This window comes from Chenopodium album, chromosome 3, assembly GCF_948465745.1.
Source record: "Chenopodium album chromosome 3, dcCheAlbu1.1, whole genome shotgun sequence".
NCBI lineage: Eukaryota > Viridiplantae > Streptophyta > Magnoliopsida > Caryophyllales > Amaranthaceae > Chenopodium > Chenopodium album.
Genome location: NC_137836.1, coordinates 67,878,795 through 67,900,147, shown reverse-complemented (window position 1 = coordinate 67,900,147; position 21,353 = coordinate 67,878,795). Strand labels below are relative to the sequence as shown.

At 35.3% G+C, this 21,353-nt stretch overlaps 1 long non-coding RNA gene across 1 annotated transcript; it reads right to left on the bottom strand.

Moving 5' to 3' along the window:
* Window positions 1-16,811: 16,811 nt before the first annotated feature.
* On the bottom strand, window positions 16,812-17,974 carry LOC145615119 (uncharacterized). The gene is made up of 2 exons (XR_014107231.1): window positions 17,010-17,974; window positions 16,812-16,901 (listed from the first exon to the last, which is right to left on the bottom strand). It is a non-coding gene; the product is annotated as an uncharacterized LOC145615119 (long non-coding RNA).
* Window positions 17,975-21,353: the final 3,379 nt, after the last annotated feature.

Below are 21,353 nucleotides of genomic sequence, written 5' to 3'. Positions count from 1 at the left end.
TTCTCTCTCTTCTCAGACCTCTCAGTTTCCCTCATCAACGCCCCAACTCACTTCAAACTCAACTACCTCGTCGTCCTCTTCCTCACTCTCGCTCCCGATCCTCTCTCTTTCCTCCTCGTCTTTGCCTTTGTCGTCGCATGGTTGGTGTTCTTCTTCTCCTCCCGCACTTCTCCAATTAAAATTCTAGGGTTCGTCGTTGACGATCAAGTGTTAGCACGGTGTTCTCAGCAACGACGATCGAGTATTTTTCACAATGTTCTCAGGGCTCCGGTCGGTGATTTTGATCTTTATGGTGGTCCTCACTACAAGAAAACAGCGTAATTGCGACGGAAAAATTCCATCGGAAACTATGAAAAATCTTTCGGAAATCGAGTTATATAGTGAGTTATAATTCATTTTATGTTTCCTAAATTTTGTTTTATTTTAGTTTGTGATTGTCGTAGATTTGTGATTATTGAATCATATGCTTGATTTATATGAGCATTAATTTTTCTTGTAATTTATCAAAATTTGTAGTTGATTGCAATGAAATTCATCACGTTATTGCTAATTTGGACAAATTTTGTGTAAATTTTTTGTCAAATTGGTGGTGTGGTGGAGTTTAAAGCTTTGAGGTAATATAGGATTAGGGGTTACTAGGTCGGGGTTATTGGTCGTTCAGGGGTTACTAGGTTAGAGGGTCAGTGGATACTGGGTTGGTCAGGGGTTACTAGGTCGGTTAAGGGTTACTTAGGTGAGGGTTTGTTAGGCGTGTCGCGTACTTTAGACACCCATTTGTGTCTCCCCAAAACAAAACCCAGTGATGAATACCTTTCATGTTATTTGATTATCGAACAAAGCGAAAGTGTGCAAAGTCTAGTGTTGCGGTTAGTTTTTTATTAAAAATCTCTCTTTTTGTTTTCAACAACCTACTCTATTTTATGAAAATATACAATCTAGTTTAGTTTGGTCCATAAAAAAAGTCTAATAATAGTGTAGTTGGATTGGGCTCAAAAAGAGTTTTCCGACGATATATTATAAGCCCAATTCCGATGTATAATGAGGAAGTTATGGCCAAAATACTAAACTGGGCCCGGTTTGATTTTTATATGCGGCCCAATGATCTAGAGGAGGTCCTATTATGAATTATCATTCCTAATGGAATTAGGATTGATTATAGTCTTGTATAATCTTCTAGAAGGTTCTTTTGAATCTTAATGTGATTAGGATTGATAATTATGTTTTATGAGTTTTTTTTGGAATTACGATTTTACCCTTCGTACGAAATTTTACGACTTAATTTTATCAAAAATAGAAAACGTGTGAAAAAAACTTCTGCGGCGCCAAAAGTCAGGTTGTCGCCTAGCGACAGACTCAGTTGCGGTGACAGGAGCTGTTGTTGGCGACAGAGGCGTGTTTTATTCCTTTTCGAACTATGATTCTTTTTATCAATTCAGGACTTTTCATTATAAATAGCGTCCTTATACCTCTGTTTTTAAGAACCGGAATTCTCTAATTCTTCTCTCTCTCTAAGCTAAAGCTCATTCTCTCTCTCTCTCTCTCTCTCTCTCTTTCTAAACTAACCCTTTTTCAAACAAAATTCCGCATTCACAAGATCTAGAAACACTTAGCCAAGTTCGAAGTTGCTTTCGCCCTAGATGTGAAAGGTTTGATATTTCTTAGGGTTTGGTCCCAAATCTCTATTTCAATTATTTAATTTAATTATTTTGATTTTTTATTTTCCTTGAAGTTACTAACGTGTGTATTTAGCTATTAGAAATAGGTACGAGGCATCCAAGTAAGTGCTTTAATTGTTTAATTGATATTATTATGATATAGAAATCATGTTTAGATTGTTATTTTGAGTATCATGTTAGGATGCTTTTCTTAGTATCATGTTTAGGGTAATGAATAAGTTCCTCATATCAATTATGATTTATATGGTGCTTCCTATTTTCTTTCCTAACATCATGTTAGTATCATGTTAGGGCTAAAGCTTTGATCTTTATTGTTTAGTGACATGTTAGGGTTTGTTATATATTAATCTTGTTAGTATCATGCCTAGGATCTTACTTTTATTATTATGCTTTATTTTTAACATGATCATGATTATTATTTTTATTATGATGATTATTATGTTGCTTGAGTTTATATATTTATTATCATTGCTTGATCACGCCTTTATGCATGTTTAAAGAGAATTTGTACTTGTAATCACGCTTAATAAGATAATTAATAATCTTGTTTACGGTTAATTTGATTATAATTCAAGTGATCGCCAATAATAGGTTTGTTTGTGCATTAATATTCGACCAACATAGATAAACAGGTTTAGGGTTAACCTATTGATCGCTTGTTAGTCAAAAAGCGCACATGAATACGAGAAGAATAAAGTAGAGGCCTATTATAAGGGCAGGTTCTTTCTCTTTTAGATTGGATTTGTACCTTCATCCCCGAACTTCCAGTCTTGGTTCCAGACCTATTGGAGTTAACGATCTCCTGGATCGTTAAGGTGTGTAACCTTCACCCTGTGAACGGTTTACAAGTTCCTAAAATTTGTTGGCGACTCTTTTGCTCTAGCTTCTTTCCCTTTGGACGCCACCATGATTAAGTGTTTGATCACAGTGGGGTTCAAGTTTGGGGTAATGCTTGAAATATTCCCTACAGTTTTTTTCGACTCCACTTGGGAGGATTTCTAATTCTATTCCTAAAATTTATTTTGGCAATGATTTAGAATGACTGGATGAGACTCGAAAAGTTCTAAGTATTTCATGTGCATAATTTTGATTAACATCATTGTCATATGCATAAAAAAGGTTCTCATTAGAAAGACCATCCGTAATGAGTAAAAAACATAGGATTTTTACACGTAGGAAATTTGAGAAATATCTTTCACAACTAAAATCGAAATAATAATGCGAAAACTTGAAAATTCTAAGAACACATAAAGCTGGTGAGGCATGTAGGAACTAGCGTCTATAAAACAGAGTGCGTCGTCCGAAAAATGGCCTTGTCGCCTGGCGACAATGTTTTTGTCTGGCAACAGACTCTGTTGTCTGGCGCCGTTCTCTTCCAATACCAAGCCAGAATTGTTTCGACTAGTTCTATCTAGCACTGTTGGCTCGATTCTATTTCCTGATTGAGTTTTTCTCTCTTTTCTAAAACTCATATGTTTTCTTCATATGGACATAACCGTTTGGGAATTCATGCTCCATCTACCCGATTGAACGCTCTAAGCAACAAAGGGTACATCTGAGAATGCATATTGAATTCACCAAACCATGGAAGCGAGTTTAACTCGCGGGGTCCCATCCACACGCGGCAACCCTTCCAAAGGTAAGGCTTCTGCGCGGTGCATCCGGACTCATAACCATGGACCCTATTTGACTAACCCTTATCCTTGAACTTTAGAGAACTAGAGTCATGGTTAGGTTGCAAACTCATTGCATCATATTGTGACTACTTGACTACTTGTGCATCTCTTATTTGTACATACTTATTAAGTGACTAAACTAACCGTTTGGTTTGACTTGTAATTATGAATATGCTTAAATAAACTAACCAATGACTAAAGGAATTTACTTAATTAATTAATTAATTAATTAATTTAAACTTATAAATATGTCTTAAATTGATTTATAGTCCCTTTGAGTCAACCCGGATTTTTATTCCCGTATACTGCACAAGCGTCAACTTGTTTTGGTCATATCCAGAGTTCTAGAAACAGTTACGAGTCTTACAACCTTTGGATCTGTAGCCCCGAGTTTTATATTTAATTTGGCGTTGGTTTCGTCCCAATAAGAGTCACAGATCAAAAGTTATGACTAAAGTACCACAACCTGTCTAGTTTAATGCATGTATGTGAGGTCTTAACTTAGTCTTTGCTTGAGTCTAGTCACATGGTCATGACACAAGTCTTAACATATCACCTACACTCACTAGTCTTAGCAAACACTTTGTATATGTCACCAAGACCATATCTTAGGTTCATGCATGAGTCGTCTTTCTGTCATTTGAGTGGGGGTCCAATCTATTCCCATTCTCTTCCACATTCTCTTCCATGTTGAATAGAGCTTGAGTCAAAATAAATAATAAAAAATTTATCCCTAATTTCCCTTTACACAGTACTTGGTCAAGGAGAGAAGGGCGATTAATCAAGGACAACACCTTCATTCAAGTTCAACTTTTTGATAAACCAGTCGATCGAAAAAGAAAAGCTAAGAAGATAATGGCAAGTCAAGAATAAGTCAATGAGCGTAAGAAGCAAATGGCAGACGTGACTAAGGTGTTGAAGGCTTTAACCCTCCAAATCAATGATCCTGTGAAAAAACAACAAATGGAGCTCATGCAAGAAAGCTTGAGTAAAATCCAATGACTATATTTCAGGGCATAAGCTTACAAGGGGTCTTAGTGGACAAGGAGCTTCTTCCGCAGAAGTTCAATGCCAATGACATCCCTAAGTTTAAGCCAACTGACAATCCTTACTTTCATTTAAGGTCCTTTGAAACTGTAATGAACATTAAAGGGATTGATAAGAATATTTTTCACTATTTATTCTCGTTATCTCTTGAAACCATTTGTCAACATTGGTTCTTCTCCCTTGATAAAGAGAAGACCTCTACTTGGGATGGAATAAAAAATGCTTTCATTGATAGATATAAGTGTAATATTCAAATTGAAACCGACTATAGACAACTTGAGATGCTAAAACAAAAAGAAAACGAAGGGTTCACCTCCTTCTTCAACAAGTGGAGGGAAACTTCCGCTAACATGATCGAAGTCCCTACTGAAAATTAAAGAATCAGTGAGGATGTTCATAAAAAATTTACAAGAAAAGTATTCAAAGCACTTAAAATATCAACACAAATTGAATACTTTCAAGGCCGTCTATGACATAGGCATCGAGATCGAAGATGACCTTGCAAAGCAAAAAATACTAACAATAGTAACCACAGTGGCTGGAAAGGAAAGAAGAACGACAATCCTTCTTCTTCCGAAAACGCCCACTCTAGTAACAATAATAGTACCTTTGATCTCAGTGATGTTTTAGCCATGGATAACCAAGGATCTAAGAAGCAACTAAGGAAAGACTTCACCCCCATTGGGATGAGCTACGATGCTGCCTTCAATCGACTCCATACTGAGGGACTCATTACTCCCATTAGACCTATTCAAGATCCCGCACCTGAAAAGAGATTGCCTAGTTGGAATCCAGATACACATTGCAAGTATCATCAAGTTAGGGGTCATACTACTGAGAGCTGTTGGAAGCTAAAAGAGGCTATCCAACATTTGATCGATAATAACAAGCTTTCCATACTTCCAGCTAGCAAGAAGAGCGAGTAATGATAAAGCAAACGACACAAGGCGAGCTTCAACGACAAGATTTCGTGACCTCTCTTTTTTCTATTTCTTTTATTTATCCCTTCCCCAATAAGTCTAGCATAGGCACCTTTTTCCCCCTTAGATTTATTTTGTAGGATCATTCTTTCTTTTCCTTTAATAAAATGAGCATTTTATTCCTTACATATGATCATTATATTTCCAAAAAAAAAAATCGTCGAACTGAGTACAAGGTATATCAATGATTTGAGGCACCTCTTGTAGCCATATCATATCTCCTTTCACCTTTCAAATATACAATCCTTTTTTGATAAACCACTTTGAGCCTCGTCTAACGATAAACCTTTCTTTCTTCAACCCACATCTACATAACCTTAGGATGGGACAGTGTCCAACATATGAAATTTTAAAAAGCTTGAGTGATTTCAACTGATCAAAATAAATAAAATAGCAAAAACAATAAAAGTGTATAAAAGGGAAAGTGTTCCAATGTCTTTGATATGAACACGTCTCAAATTGCGTTTTTTACCGAGTGCTCGATACCGTGCCTGAGAAACAAGAATGCCAAGTGAGTGATAGACCGCATGATCGGGATTTCCCACACTTATATAAATAAAATAAATGCTAAAGAAAAAGAGAGAGCAAAATATAAACATAAAAAGAAAGAGAGCTAAAAAAGAGTTAAAAGCCTCAAGCGTAAAAATATAAAGATTCGTTCAAAAGCAAGGTTGCACACCTTGGGGGTTTATCTAGGGTCTTGAGCCTTTGTCCTTTTCTTCTATAACCTTTATCCTAACCACATTACAACCCTTGAGGTATACACACACTTGTGCGAGGTTCGGCTAGAGCTACGTTCGGCTTGATTCCTAACAGATACGTAGGCAACCTCACATCAAGGTGCGGCCGTAATAAAAATGCATTCATATTTACGTTGTTCTTAATCGATCATATCAAGGGATCTCCGATGCTCATCCCTATTTATTTAGAGCTAGACTTGGGGGCTTGATCCCTACATCATTAGCCCACCCAGCCTAAGAGTCATCACCATTTGACTCTTTTCAATATATTTTTCCACACACTTAGCCCTTGCGGTCTAACTTTAGTTTCACTATCACACACATCAGAGATACATGACCAAATAGTCCTTTCCTTAGGAACCCTTTGTCATGAAATCTTAAAGCATACTTTGTCATAACAAAATCACTCATCACTCATCATTGCATCACAAAGTACGAAGTGGTTAGCCTCCGTGCCTAAGTTACCCAAATACTTTCATCATTGAGTCAACAATCAAGATAGCCTAGGATGAATTAATCCTTGTACCTTAATTGAGAAATAGTATCAAACAACATTTGACTAAGCTCATTCAACATGCACCATCAAAAATATCTTCCTTTTTGTGTCTTTCTTTTCGAGAGAAAGTCGGTACCCTCCACAAAAAAATGACAGAAATTTTTTACTTCACACTATAATGCACACACGAGTCATGAACATTGAATCATGTCGTGTCATATCATCTTGAATTGATTCAAGTCACATGTGTCAAGCACTTTGAGTCAAGTCATGGCAAGTCATATATGTTTGAAACACATTAAATCTTAATGATAAGCAATACTAAGCCTTAGGGCAACCCTAAGATAATTAAAGAGATGATCAAAGTCCTATAGTCAAAAATATAAATGCAGGTGCATCCAAGCAAGCAAGAACATTCCCGGGTATTTTTCAAAAAACCGCGAATATGACACATGAAATTCTTCCAAGATGAGAGGAGTTACATATATCAGTAAATTAGAGATAAAGAGCTTAAATTTACAAAAGATTTGAGCGGATTTGGTTAAAAGGAAACAACCAAGTTCAAAGTTCGGAGCAAAACCGAGCAACGAACAGCAGCAACAAGAGCAAAATAAGGAAGACTCGACTCCATCGCCAGATGACAAGGCTGTCGCCTGGCGACAGAAGCAAAGTGCGGCGACACGTTTTCCAACTGCGCTGGTGCAGCAACATAATGCATGTCCCCATATTAGATTATGTGGACCTAGTGCAGCAATTTCTGAATTCCTTGGTACGCCAGTTAGCCCCTCTAAGAAATTTGACATGATTTAGTAATCGGCTCGATTACAATCACATAAAGTGATCGACCTGATAAAAGATCGTCTCACTTAGCTTAAAGCGCCTAAGCATTAGCTCATCACAAGCACCGAAATAACAGTTCACAAAGAATTCCTAGGATGGAAGACTTCAGCAAATCAATTTGAAGACTTTGAGAATCTTAGATATAGCTCTTAAGAAGAATTTTCCAAAGATGGAAAGGTCGATTATTCCTAAGGAGTAAGGATAAGAAGATTTGGAGATTCAAGATGATGAAGCTTTCAACAGGGGGGCTTAAAAAGAGTCTCTTGCTTGGATTTGAGAAGGACGGTTTGAGATGAAGCGACCTTCAATAGCTTTCACTATGATTGGGGGGGTTATTATTAGATTTGAGAAGAACGATTTAAGATGAAGCGGTCTTTGATAGGTTTTGCTATGACTGAGGAAGTTATCACTTGATTTGAGAAGATGGCACGAGATGGGAAATCTTCGACAACGTTCACTAAAATTGTGGAGGTTGTCACCAAGATTTGAGAATATGGCACGAGATGGGCGGTCTTCGACAGCGTTCGCTAAGATTGTGGGGGTTGTCAACAAGATTTGAAGATAGCACGAGATGGGCGGTCTTCGATGACATTCGCTAAGATTGTGGAGTTTGTCACCAAGATTTGAGAAGAACAGTTCGTGATGAGTCGGTCTTCAAAAAGTTTCGCTATGATTGGGAAGGTTGTCACCATGATTCACGAGGAAGTGTGGAGGTCGTCACAAAATGCAACAACAAATCGGTTACTTCAGAGACGTGTGCTCGACTGTGCAAGATACGCGTTTCTTAAATCTCTTATCTGTTTAACTAACACTAGTTTGCAAGTATCGGCGTTACAAGAATGATTTAGGATTGCAGAACGTTCTGAATCATTCTCCGTCCCTATCGATACTTTGGCTTTTGTTTTCGAAACTTGCGTTTCTCCAAACTCAGTCAAAGTGGGGGCTTCTGTAGACACCCATTTGTGTCTCCCCAAAACCAAACCCAGTGATGAATACCTTTCATGTCATTTGAGTATCGAACAAAACGAAGTGTGCAAAGTCTAGTGTTGCGGTTAGTTTTTTTATTAAAAATGTCTCTTTCTGTTTTCAAAAAATACTCTATTTTATGAAAATATCCAATCCAGTTTAGTTTTGTCCATAACAAGGGTCTAATAATAGTGTAGTCCTTAGACCTTTGTTTTTAAGAACCAGGAATCTCTAATTCTTCTCTCTCTCTAAGCTAAAGATTATTCTCTCTCTCTCTTTCTAAACTAACCATTTTTCAAACAAAATTCCGCATTCATAAGATCTAGACACACCTAGCCAAGTTCGAAGTTGCCTTTGCCCTAGACGTGAAAGGTTTGATATTTCTGAGGGTTTGGTCCCAAATCTCTATTTCAATTATTTAATTTAATAATTTTGATTTTATATTTTCCTTGAAGTTACTAACGTGTGTATTTTGTTATTAGAAAAGCTACGAGGCATCCAAGTAAGTGATTTAATTGTTTAATTGATATTATGATATAAAAATCATGTTTAGGTTGTTATGGTTATTCCTAGTATCATGTTAGGATGCTTTTCTTAGTATCATGTTTAGGGTAATGAATAAGTTCCTTATATCAATTATGATTTCTATGATGCTTCCTATTTTCTTTCCTAACATCATGTGAGTATCATGTTAGGGCTAAAGCTTTGATCTTTATTGTTTAGTGACATGCTAGGGTTTGTTATTAATCTTGTTAGTATCATGCCTAGGATCTTACTATTATTATTATGCTTTATTTTTAACTTGATCATGATTATTATTTTTATTATGATGATTATTATGTTACTTGAGTTTATATATTTATTATCATTGCTTGATCACGCCTTTATGCATATTTAAAGAGAATTTGTACTTGTAATCACGCTTAATAAGATAATTAATAATCTTGTTTACGGTTAATTTGTTTATAATTCAAGTGATTACCAATAATAGGTTTGTTTGTGTATTAATATTCGACCAACATAGATAAACAGGTTTAGGGTTAACCTATTGATTGCTTGTTAGTCAGAAAGCGCACATGAATACGAGAAGAATAAAGTAGAGTCCTATTATTAGGGCAGGTTCTTTCTCTTTTAGATTGGATTTGTACCTTCATCCCCGAACTTCCAGTCTTGGTTCCAGACCTATTGGAGTTAACAATCTCCTGGATCGTTAAGGGGTGTAACCTTGACCATGTGAACGGTTTACAAGTTCCTAAAACTTGTTGGTGACTCTTTTGCTCTAGCTTCCTTCCCTTTGGACGCCAGCATGCTTAAGTGTATGATCACATTGGGGTTCAAGTTTGGGGTAATGCTTAAAATATTCCCTACAAATACCTAACAAAAATAAACCTAACTAGACCACTACTATGTAGACGGACAAGCAAGGGTCGGATCCCAACAGACTATGGTTCAACTAATTAAATAGACTCAAGCAATTACTAAGCAAGTAACCAAATCAAATAAGTGAGAATAAATATCTAAAAACTAATTAAAACGATTAAATCAAAACAATACGACAAATCAATGCTAAAAACATTCAAGATCAAGCATCACTAGACCTGGCAATCCTGACCCGACCTAATTGACCTAACTTGAATGACCCGACCTGTAACCCGAAATTTGACCCGAAATCATTGACCCGAAAATGACCCGAACCCGACTCGAAATAGAGTTGACCCGAACCTGACCCGATGACTAGACCCAAAGACCTTACCCGAAATTGACCCGAAACCCGAACTTGACCCGACCGGAAATGACCTGAAACCCGAAGTGACCCGACCCAATTTTAACCCAAATTGATTGACTTGAATCGACCCGACCCATAATGACCCGACCCGAATTAACCCGAATCCTAAATGAATAGGGTGAAATAGTGAATTACTTAGTTTAGGGCTTCTTTATTTCCTACGTAATATGTACTCATGATTTATTTTTATTTTTTTAACGATTTTACTTTATTTTTTGAACTATTTTTTTTAAATGAATTTATTTTGGTGACTCGACACAAACTTGACCCGAATATACTCGACCCGAATTGACTCGATCCGAATTTGACCCGACCCAAAATTGACCCTAAAAATTGACCCGACCCGAACAGACCGACCCAAATTAACACGACCCGGACTTGACCTGCCCCGAATTTGACCCGAAGTGCTGACCCGAAACCCAAATCAACCCGAATCGACCCGAACCCGACCTGAACATTGACCCGAACTTAACTCGACCTGAATTGACCCTACCTGAATGACCTGTTTTCCAGGTCTAAGCATCACCATGAATACAATTAATGCAATAGTTGTTCTACCCCTAACACATAATTCAATTGATTAAAGAGGAAAAATAATCTCTGCATAATACCAATGGTCTCTCCCGAGTTATCAATGGCTTCTCTAATCACAATCAATCTTACTTCCTTGGAATCATGTAAATTAAAGACCTTAAGCTCATTACTCTAAATTCCTAATCATCCATTCAACTACTCCCGTGATGAACTTCAAACCCTTAATTGATTTATTCAAAACCGTCAAAACCCAACTCCCGTTGCGATTAAAACAAAGGATTAATCACAATACCAATTATCCTTAATCTAGTATTGGCATTAGCATAATCAATTAAGCATATCGATATTATTAGAGAATTTGAAGAATTATATCATGCATTACTCATATTCGGGTTCCGCTAGATCTTGGAATAAGAAAACTACTCACACATATTAACAATAACAAAAACAAAAACGAAAACAATAATCAATGAAGAAAACATGATTAATGAACAAGTAAAAACAGAAGAAGTAAAAATGAATACCAATTACTTGAATGAAGAAAAGTACTAATTGTTGATGAACAAAAATCGAAACTTGAAAGTGTAAATTAATCTAGATCTAGATAGAATATTAGGGTTCTAATGAGGGTTAAAAGCTGAAAAATAATAACTAAGTGTTTTTAATCCGGGTTTACAAGGTATTTATAACCCCTAAAATAAGAAAGCCCGGAAAATAGGAAAATGAGGTTCCCGAAACCTTGTCTGGGCAGCCAGAGCAATGTTGCCCGGTCGGGCGCGAGAAGCACACTTGCTCTTAGGCCTCTTCATTTAGCTTCCTCTTGTCTGCCCGGTCTGCCAGGGCAATGCTGCTCGGTCGGGCGCGCAATACACACTTCATTGTTGACCCTCAAATCTTGTAATCAATACAAATCTTCTCTGCCCTGGCTGCAAGGGCAATGCTGCCCTGCCAGGGCGATGAAAGGAAGATGCTTCGTAGTAATCTTCGCTTGTCTCTTCTCCTTCTTCCGCCCTGGCTGCTAGGGCAAACATGGGATAATACTCTTTCATCATAAAGAACTCTCGTGATCATCCAAATTAGCCTAGTTCATTCTGAAGTACATCAAAAACAACGAAACTACCCATAAAAGCATAATATGATCACAACTAAACCAAAACAAGCTAAGATAAGCTATAAACAACTAAATTAGACTCAAAAACTACCTAAATGGAATAAAAAAACACACTCAATATACAACTTATCAGGGTTACTAGGTCAGTTAGGGGTCACTTGGTCGGTCAGGGGTTACTAGGTCGAAGGGGTTACTAGGTCGGTCAGGGGTTACTAGGTGTAGGCGTCGTTCGAAGTGTGCCTACGTCAAAGCATGTGTGAATATGCTTGGCACTCATAGGAAGTGGGAATTGACATAATAAGATTAGGGACAAGGAAAGTAGGGAGCCGCCAATAAGTTTTTAAGGAACTTGTAAACTGTTTACGGATCATAAAAGGCAACCACGAATAAGGGACAACGTAAGACAACATCAATTGACCCGTGAAGGTTACACCCCATTCATAATCCATTAGATTACTAACTCCATATGTTTTGGAACCACAAAAGAAGGATTGGGGATGATGGTACGAAGTGAGTCATGGAGTCACATTCGCCCGTATTGGCCTCTAGTCAATGAAAGCATTCTTGTGATCTCAAAGCCATGCAAACAAAGATTCAATTTGCTCCAAACTATTATTACGCTAAATTAGTTGAATATTAATGCAACATATAATTCTAAAATTTGGGATCACTTGATTAAATAACAAGATTAAAAAGGAACCTAAACCGGTCGTCCAAATTATCTTATTAGGCGTGATTTTCAATTACATATTCCCTTTAACATGCAATATGGTGATCATAAATAATAAAATAATGAACATTGATATTAGAAGCAATTCAACAATAATAGCGTTAGTCAAATCAAATAATAATCCTAATCATGATACTAGCAATAAGAATAATAATAAGAGTAATTAAGTGATTAATTAATCACTTTCTGCGTTTCCTTGAATTGCTACATCATGAATAAATTGTTAGTAACTTCAACAAAAATATAAATCAAATTGAAATTAAATTAAAGGAAAATTTGACTTTTACTACCACCAAAACACCCTTGTTTCACTTTTGCTACCCATCTAAAATTTTATTTTATTTTACTACCATTCAAACCCGAAAATTATAGGTTTTGCTACCACTTAACCTTTTCCGTTAATATTTCCGTTTATGGGGCCCACAAATCACCTCCTTTCATATTCTTCTTCTTTCCCCACGAATCTCCTTGCAGCAGCTCCATCCCACACCCAGCCCCACCCATTCTCAGGCAATGCCATCCCACAACACTAACCACAACAGCCCCATGGCCCCCATCTCACCCCTATTCGGCCATAGCAGTCGGTAACAACCACCGCCGGACTACTATTTCCAAATTCCAATTGTACACACAGAAAATCCATACCCCTAAAACTAATTTATATGAATTATCTAAGCTTCATTTACCCAAAAATCATCGTCTTCCTCAACTAAATTGTATTCTTTCTTCACATTTTTTGGTTATGCAAAGGTTGCCATGAAAGATGGAAATATTTATATATAAACATACCCAAATACTAAAACTAAATTACCCATGAATAAAATGCAAAATTATACTGTAATTTAAAACTTTGAACATCTTGAAGCTTGGATTCCACATTTAGCAACTCTTCCAAAACTTCATTGGTGCAGTCCATTTCCCAGAATTTTCAACTCTTCGTGTATGTAAAATTTGTACTTTTCAATCAATTAAATTAACCCCAAATCGTAGTTCAAGAGATCAACACCCAATTAAATTTGAAAATGAATTAATCAAAAGCCCCCAAAATTTTAATTAATTTAGCCCAAATTGAGAACCCTTTGCTCAATTATTTTAATTTGAGGCCAAGATTTCTTCAATTTATCAAATTGCTGAGATACTTTGCTGACGTTTGATGGTAATGATCGATGTTGATGATTGTGTGGTGGGGTGTTGCCGGAGAATGGGTGGGAGTTTGGGATGGGGCTGCTATGAAGAGGTTCGTGGAGAGAGGAGAAGAAGAAAGTGGAAGGAGTTAAATAAATGGGTTCCTCAAATGGAAATTATAACGAAAAAGGTTAAGTGGTAGCAAAACCTATAATTTTCTATTTTGAGTGGTAGTAAAATAAAATAAAAATTTAGATGGGTAGCAAAAGTAGAATAAGGGTGTTTTAGTGGTTGCAAAAGTCAAATTTTCCTTAATTAAATAAAAGTAGAGTTAATTTGGTCCAAACCTTCAGTTAATTATACCTTTCACGCCTTGGTTTAAGGATGGAACCTTGGGTTAAGTATGGACTCCTTGGAGTGCTTAAGGGAAGTATTATGGAAGAATAGGGAAGCTAGAAATTAGGCTAAAGTGGGAGAAGAGAATGATTTTTGGTGTAGGGAGAGAGAGAATGATTTTTGGTGCCCCGATTTGCAGAAAGGAGGGGGATATTTATAAGGGAAATGAGTAGGGGATCACACGAAAGATAAAATCCTAAATTTGGGTGCCGTGACACGTCAGATTTTTGGCGCGACACGCCAAAATCTGGGGTGACACGGGACAATGTAGAGTGACGCGGGGAAGTAGCAGCCCTAAAATGATAAAGCACGTGCAGTTGTGTACGCGGAGAAAACACGGAAAGATCCCGTGTCACGATATGTGTTTAGTGACACGCCAAAGGATGTCGCGACGCAGCAAAGTCCACCGTGGCGCGACAAGTGGCGTCGTGTCACGGTGTACAATTTTTCCAGATTTGTGCGAGATTCATAAGCGCGTGAGAAAAGGAATGCGGAAAAGACACGAGAAAGCACCATGACACAGTGAAGAATATCGTGTCACGCTACCAGGCATCGTGCCACATCATCATCCCCCGCGACGCGCCAATTTAGCTTTATGCGCGGTAATTCCAGTTTTTAACACGTTTTTAAAACTATGTTAACTTTTGATCCGTAAATCGGAATAAGGCATATAATATATCTTTGGAAATCTTATCAAGTCTACTTTCCAACCCAATTAGAACCAGGTCAAAATAATTTGTATATTTTAATATATGGCCGTTTTAGTGAAAGGGTGTTGGTTTTAGGCCGAGTTTAGTATTTCGCTCATATCTTCTTCGTTTTAAATCGGAATTGGGATTATGATATATTGTTGGAAAGCTTATTGAAAGGCCTATCTAACCAAATAATAATTAGATCAATATAATAGGGCCACAAAATCAGATTCTCTCGGTTATGTGATGTGGATACGAAAAGTGGAAAATAGGTTATGATTTAGGAAAATGAGCTAGGAATTGGGTTAGTTTATGAAATGTATTGGATTGAACATGGATTTAAGCACTCCAAAGATTAAATACTCAATCCGACCAATAATGGCGGTGAAAGGTTGTTCATCATCGAGTTTTGTTTTGGGGAGACATTTTTAGGTGTCTACACTAGGTCAGTCAGGGGTTACTTTGTCATGGGTTACTTGTGTGTTAGTTGGCCACACCGTGTTGCCTGCCACACACAAAACCTGTTGAAATCATTATCCCCATCATGCCACATGTAATTTTTTTTTATTAGTGCCACATGCCACCGCGACCATTTAACCATTCTTTTTTTAATCTTTTTCCCATATTAAAATAAAACACTAGCTTTAATTCAATACATGTATGAATGTTGTTTGGTTCACTTTCCCCAATTTAATACTACTTCCGTTTTTTATTAGTTGACACCTTTTGACTTTAGCATTATTCACACACTCTCCTTTAACCTTGTTTTGTGATATATACGTAATAAAATATATAGTTATATGGGGTCTTGTTAAATTCGTCCAATATATATTTTTAAAATATCAACTTTTTAAATTTTTTATAACCGGTAATTAAATATATTAACGGTTGAATTTGTGCATTGGCATACGAGACTAAAGAAACGTGTCAACTAAAAAGAAACGGATGAAGTATCTTCAATAATTAACTTTTAATAAATATATGGGATATCTACCATAATTCAACAACTTTTTTAAAAAAATATCCATTTATAATATATTTAATTTATTTAAAAAGTTAATAGAAAATTAGTAAAAATAAGGTTTGGTAAAAATACTTCCAGTTCAATAAAATAATTTAGGAAAAATGAAAACTAATAATCCCACCGTTGTCATTTATGCTCAAAACAATCCCACTGCACCTTTTCAAAATTTTTAAACAATCCCACTTTTCGAAATTCGAAAATAATCCCACCTTTAACCCTCATATTCTTAAAACAAGCTTTTTGACCTACAACGTGTTATACAGGTCGATCAACTTTTTTTTTTTTGCTCTTTTTTTCATCTTCTAACTCAAGTCTCCTTCCTCCTTCCATGGCCACCACCACACTAGCCTCCCCCCGACCACCTTGAAACCCCCTAATTCCTAAATTTGACCACCCTTACTCGAAAATTCCCCTAACCCATGTATCCGACCACCCCTTACCCGAAATCCGACCACTGCTGCCAACCCTATACCCCTAATTCGACTACCGCAACCACCCCAAACCCCTAACCCGACCACCTACTGAATCCTTTAAACCCGATAACACACGAAACCCATTGATATAAGCCCTTTTTATCAAATTTAATTTTTTTTCTTTGATTTTACTTTATTAATTAATTTGATGCTTTTAACTTGATTTAATTCTTCATGATTCTTTTTTTTTTTAATTTTTTTTGAGTTGTTGAACAGGAGCAAGTTTGATGCGATTTAGTTGATTGCAAATTGCAATCACTAGAGAATAATGACTGTAATATGTATGATGAGCTGTAAATTAACCCAACTTGATTGTATTTTATCATTGATTATAATGTGATGCAGCAGAAATCTAATGACCAGAATTAGTACAGAACAATCGAACAGTACCCTGCTCCAATCCAATTTAATGGATGAGTAGCAGATTGATTAGCTCAGAAGTAATCCAAAGATGAAGGGAAACTTCGAGAGTGATAATCAATGAGGAAATGATGATAACAGACTAGAGCGAGAAAGAGATTAGAGAGAAGGAAGGATTTGTATTAATTTCGGCATAATGAATTACAACCACTAATTTGGCTTAAATAGCCTTCATTACATGCAATGAACCTGCAAATGAAAATAACAAACTTAATAAAAAGGAATTCGCTTCTTTTTTTGGCTAGCATATCAAGAGAAGTTTATGACCAATGCTACAAGGTTCTTGAGACATCTTACCTCGGACCCTAGATGCTTAATGTGTGGCCATGTGGAAGAGAACATTGAGCACATCCTTCGTTTTTGTCCAGCTGCGAAGACAGTTTGGAGAATTCTAGGAGGTAAATTTGAAGGTCAACAGCATTTGATTTTGCAAGATTGGATTCTGTACAATCTTGATGAGAGACGAGAGCGAAATTGTGAATATTGGCCTTTGATATTTGCAGTAACATGTTGGTGGCTTTGGAGGTGGAGAAATGAAAGAAGCTTTAATCGAGATTGTGAAATTCCTATAGATCAAGCGGCCTTTGTGTTGACTAGAGTTGGTGAAATTAGAAGGGCTTATTCGATGGCCATTAGTCACAGATCAAGCAAGAAGAGAAAAACTGATATCTTCATTCGATGGGAAGCCCCTCCTTTGGGGTGGGTTTGTCTGCATACAGATGGGGCTGCTAAAGGCAACCCAGGCCTTGCAGGAGCAGGAGGTATTATCCGAGGACCGAGTAGAGAGATCTTTGAAGCTTTTGCCATGAATTGTGGTGCTTGTACTTGTACTAGAGCCGAGTTACTTGCTGTTCTTAGGGGACTTGCTATCGCATGGAATGGAGGTCATAGAAGGGTAATTTTGAAGATAGATTCGCAAGTTGTGGTGCGTCTGTTGGAGGATGCTACTCCCTCCAACTCCCCTTTCATTCATATCATTCGAAAGTGTAAATCATTAATCTTGCAAGACGGTTGGGAAATCACTATTGAGCACTGCTTTAGAGAGGCTAATAGAGCAGCCGACTGGTAAGCTAACTTTGGTGTGTTATCGGAGAAGAAACTGGTTATTTTTGAGGCGATCCCGGTGGATCTACGAACCATTTTATTGGAGGATTTGCGTGGAGTGGCTCTTCCAAGATTGGTTCGGGCTAATAATGAGTAGTTTCTTGTTAGGTTTTTAGTAGTAGTTTCCTTTTTGTTTTTTCGGTTTTTAAGTTTGTTTAAGGTTTTTCCTTCTTTTGGGGCTTGCCCCTCGGCATCACCAAAAAAAAAATAAAATAAAAAATAAAAAGGAATCTAGTTTGTTAGGCTCCTTCCAGCTCACCTTCCAGCTCAGCATTTCCTAACTTAAGCTCAATTATCATCAATGGAACAGTGACCATATTACCCTCCAACTGGCTAATTCTTGCATCATAATGTTCACTAGAGGCTAATGATCTAGCCTTCGCTAAAATTACAATTTCTCAAGGTCTTCTATTCGCCCGGGATGGGGCTTTTGTTTGCTGGCAAGGGACAGGGGTGGTGTTGTTGGGTAGTCGGGATTCAAGAAGGAGAAGGCTGAATCTTTTTTTTTAAAGTACTTTTTTTTATTAAAAAAAGTAGAATTGAACCAATTACAACGTGACACATGATAAATTACCTTCTAAAAAAAGTTGCCAATTTTACAAACTTGTAAAAGGCCTGTTATGAGAATTTGAGGGTTAAAGGTGGGATTGTTTCTAGATTTCAAAAAGGTGGGATTGTTTTGAGCGGAAATGACAAATGTGGGATTATTAGTTTCCATTTTTTCAATAATTTAATTCAATAAAAAAATATTTCAAGTAAGTAATAATATAGATTATAGGACCGTATTTAATATTCTATCCATAAATTTTACACTTAAATCACTTAAAGTAAATCAACCATCTGGGCATAAAACTAGTACATATAAATGGGAGTTTTTTTTCCCAAGGTTTTAGAAAGCCACGATAAAATTTCTTACGTGTCACGCATGATTCTAAATTTTGTTATAGCCAATTACATGAGAGATTTGTAATTTCTTTTAGAATTAAATAATTCAAATGCCATGTAAGCAAAATTGACGAATGAGATTTTAAAGTTTAATTAAATTTAAAATAAAGCATTATCTTTTGATAATGAATTTTATCAAAATATATAACGAATGAGATGAAATTTGACAATTTAATTTTAAATGATATACTACGCGAATAAAATAACAAATTATTACATACATATATACAAATTAAAAGATATTTGTTTGTAAAAAATAAATCGTCCATCAAACAGGCTTCATGTATTATCATATCACTAATAAATAAAGCTTCTCTTGCAGCCAGGTAACAAGACAACAACATTTGACATTTCAATTTTTTGCCAAGTATCGCGCCACGTAAGCGACAAATAGGTATTATTGTCACTCATATGATGCTAAGTAAGAGATTCTTGGATAGATTTTTTTTAGATAAATATTTTGTATAGAGTTTTATTATCACTATACTTCTAATAAATCATATATACAAAATTAATCATAAATTTTAATTTCGTACATTCGGTTTTATTTCCATCATAAAATTCGTTTCAAATTTTTGCTTAAAATGATATCTATTTATAATACTTTGTAAATTTAATTTAGTTAAAAAAAAAAAGTAATAGAAAATCAGTAAAAATACATTTTAATCAGCAAAAAAAATTTTGGTTTGGTAAAAATACTTTCATGAAGTAACAATAATTTTAAGTCAATTATAACATAGATATCTATTTTGAAAAAACCACAATTTACACTATTATATGATATCGTATGTCTAAATATCTTTCATTGTCAAAATGGATTATATGTCCATATTTAACATTCATTAAGTTAAGTTTATCCTAAAATTTTATTAATAATGTGGGCCGGACATCGCCTAGGTATAAAACTACTATATATATTAAAGGGAGTTTTTTCCCATTTTATTTTTTAAAATATTATTGAAGCGTCATTCTCATACGTTTATTTTCAGTTCAGTTCAGCTACTAATTTCCCTCTCTTATAAAATATACATTTCAGTTCAGTTTGTTCTGTTCAGCTCCGCTGCTAATTTCCCTCTCTTATAAAATATTCATTTTGGTTCAGTTCAGTGCAGTTCAGTTCAGTTCAGTACAGTTCAGTTCAGCTTAGTTCAGTTCTATTCTGTTCAGTTTAGTTCAATTCAGTTCAGTTCAGTTCAGCTGAGTTCAGTCAATGAGAACAGACCCTTAGGATTAATATTTTAAAAATACTACAATCAAATTATGCCGCGTAAGATTAGTTTTTTTTTTTAAAAAAAATGCTACGTGGGATTATAATAATAAAAAAAAGCGCCACGTAGGATTAATAATTTCGAAAAATGCTACAATAGGATTATGTCACATAAGATTAATTTTAGAGCATCACATAGCAAAAATTTATATTTTAGCCAATAATAAAATTGCAATTTATTTTAGATCAAAATTTTATATTAATTATATAAATAAAAGCACCGCGTTTTTTGTATGGCTGGTCATACCGTATGGCCGGCTGAGATACACCCAAACACTGACCAAGTAACCCCTAATTGATTGAGTAACCCTTGACTATCCAAGTAACTCTTGAGGAAGTAATCTCGACCCCATGGTGTGACCAGCCACATATGAAATTTTGTGAAATAAAATACTCCGTATTATCTTTTTATATTACGAATTTTATTTAAATATGAGAAACAAAGTTAATAATTCATTTTATAATAAAAAAAATCAAGTACCAAGCAAGCAAATATCACATTTTTTTGGTGTTTAGAGAGCCACAAGCGAATATCACAAAGTTTATTTAGTAAAATAATTTATTTGAAAAAATACAAACAAGCCGTGCACCGCAGGGGCTTCATCTAGTTATATATAAAGTAATATATTTCGTTGACTACCAATAATAATAATAATATTACCTTTTTGTCAAAAAAACTCAAAGGAAAATAAAACTCAACATATATATAAATTAATATCATTAGAAAAAAGAATTATTTATATATAATAAGTTCGTACTTAGAAAATTAATCTTGTATTTTTATTCATATAACTTAAAAAATGAAAATATATATGTTCATTGATATTATTTTTTTTTGTTAAGGAAATGTTAATTGATATTATTAATTAAAGTTATATTATAATGATCTTTAAATTAAGTAGAATAAAAAAAATTTAGTCTTATCTTTGCATGTTTTCAGTACAAAAAAGATGGAAGTGGGATAGATCAACAACAATTTATCAAAATTATTTACTATTTACAAGTGCATGCATGTATTGTGCTCATTTCTATAATTATGCTTACTAATCTTTAAATGTTTCCATTTGAAAAGATCTTTGATTATAAAATGACCAAAGTCCAAAGATTATTAGTCTTTGAATATAAAAAGACCAAAGAAATATTATATACTATGAATATAATTATTCTACTTTCTAAATAGCAATCGATTTTAAGTTTTTAACATAGTGTCCACGTCAAAGAATATGTATTCCATAGAATATTTAGTAAATATACATGTTAATTATATTATTTTGATATTAGTATAATCAGTTATTTTGGTATCGTTAGCAATGAGTTAAGCCTCA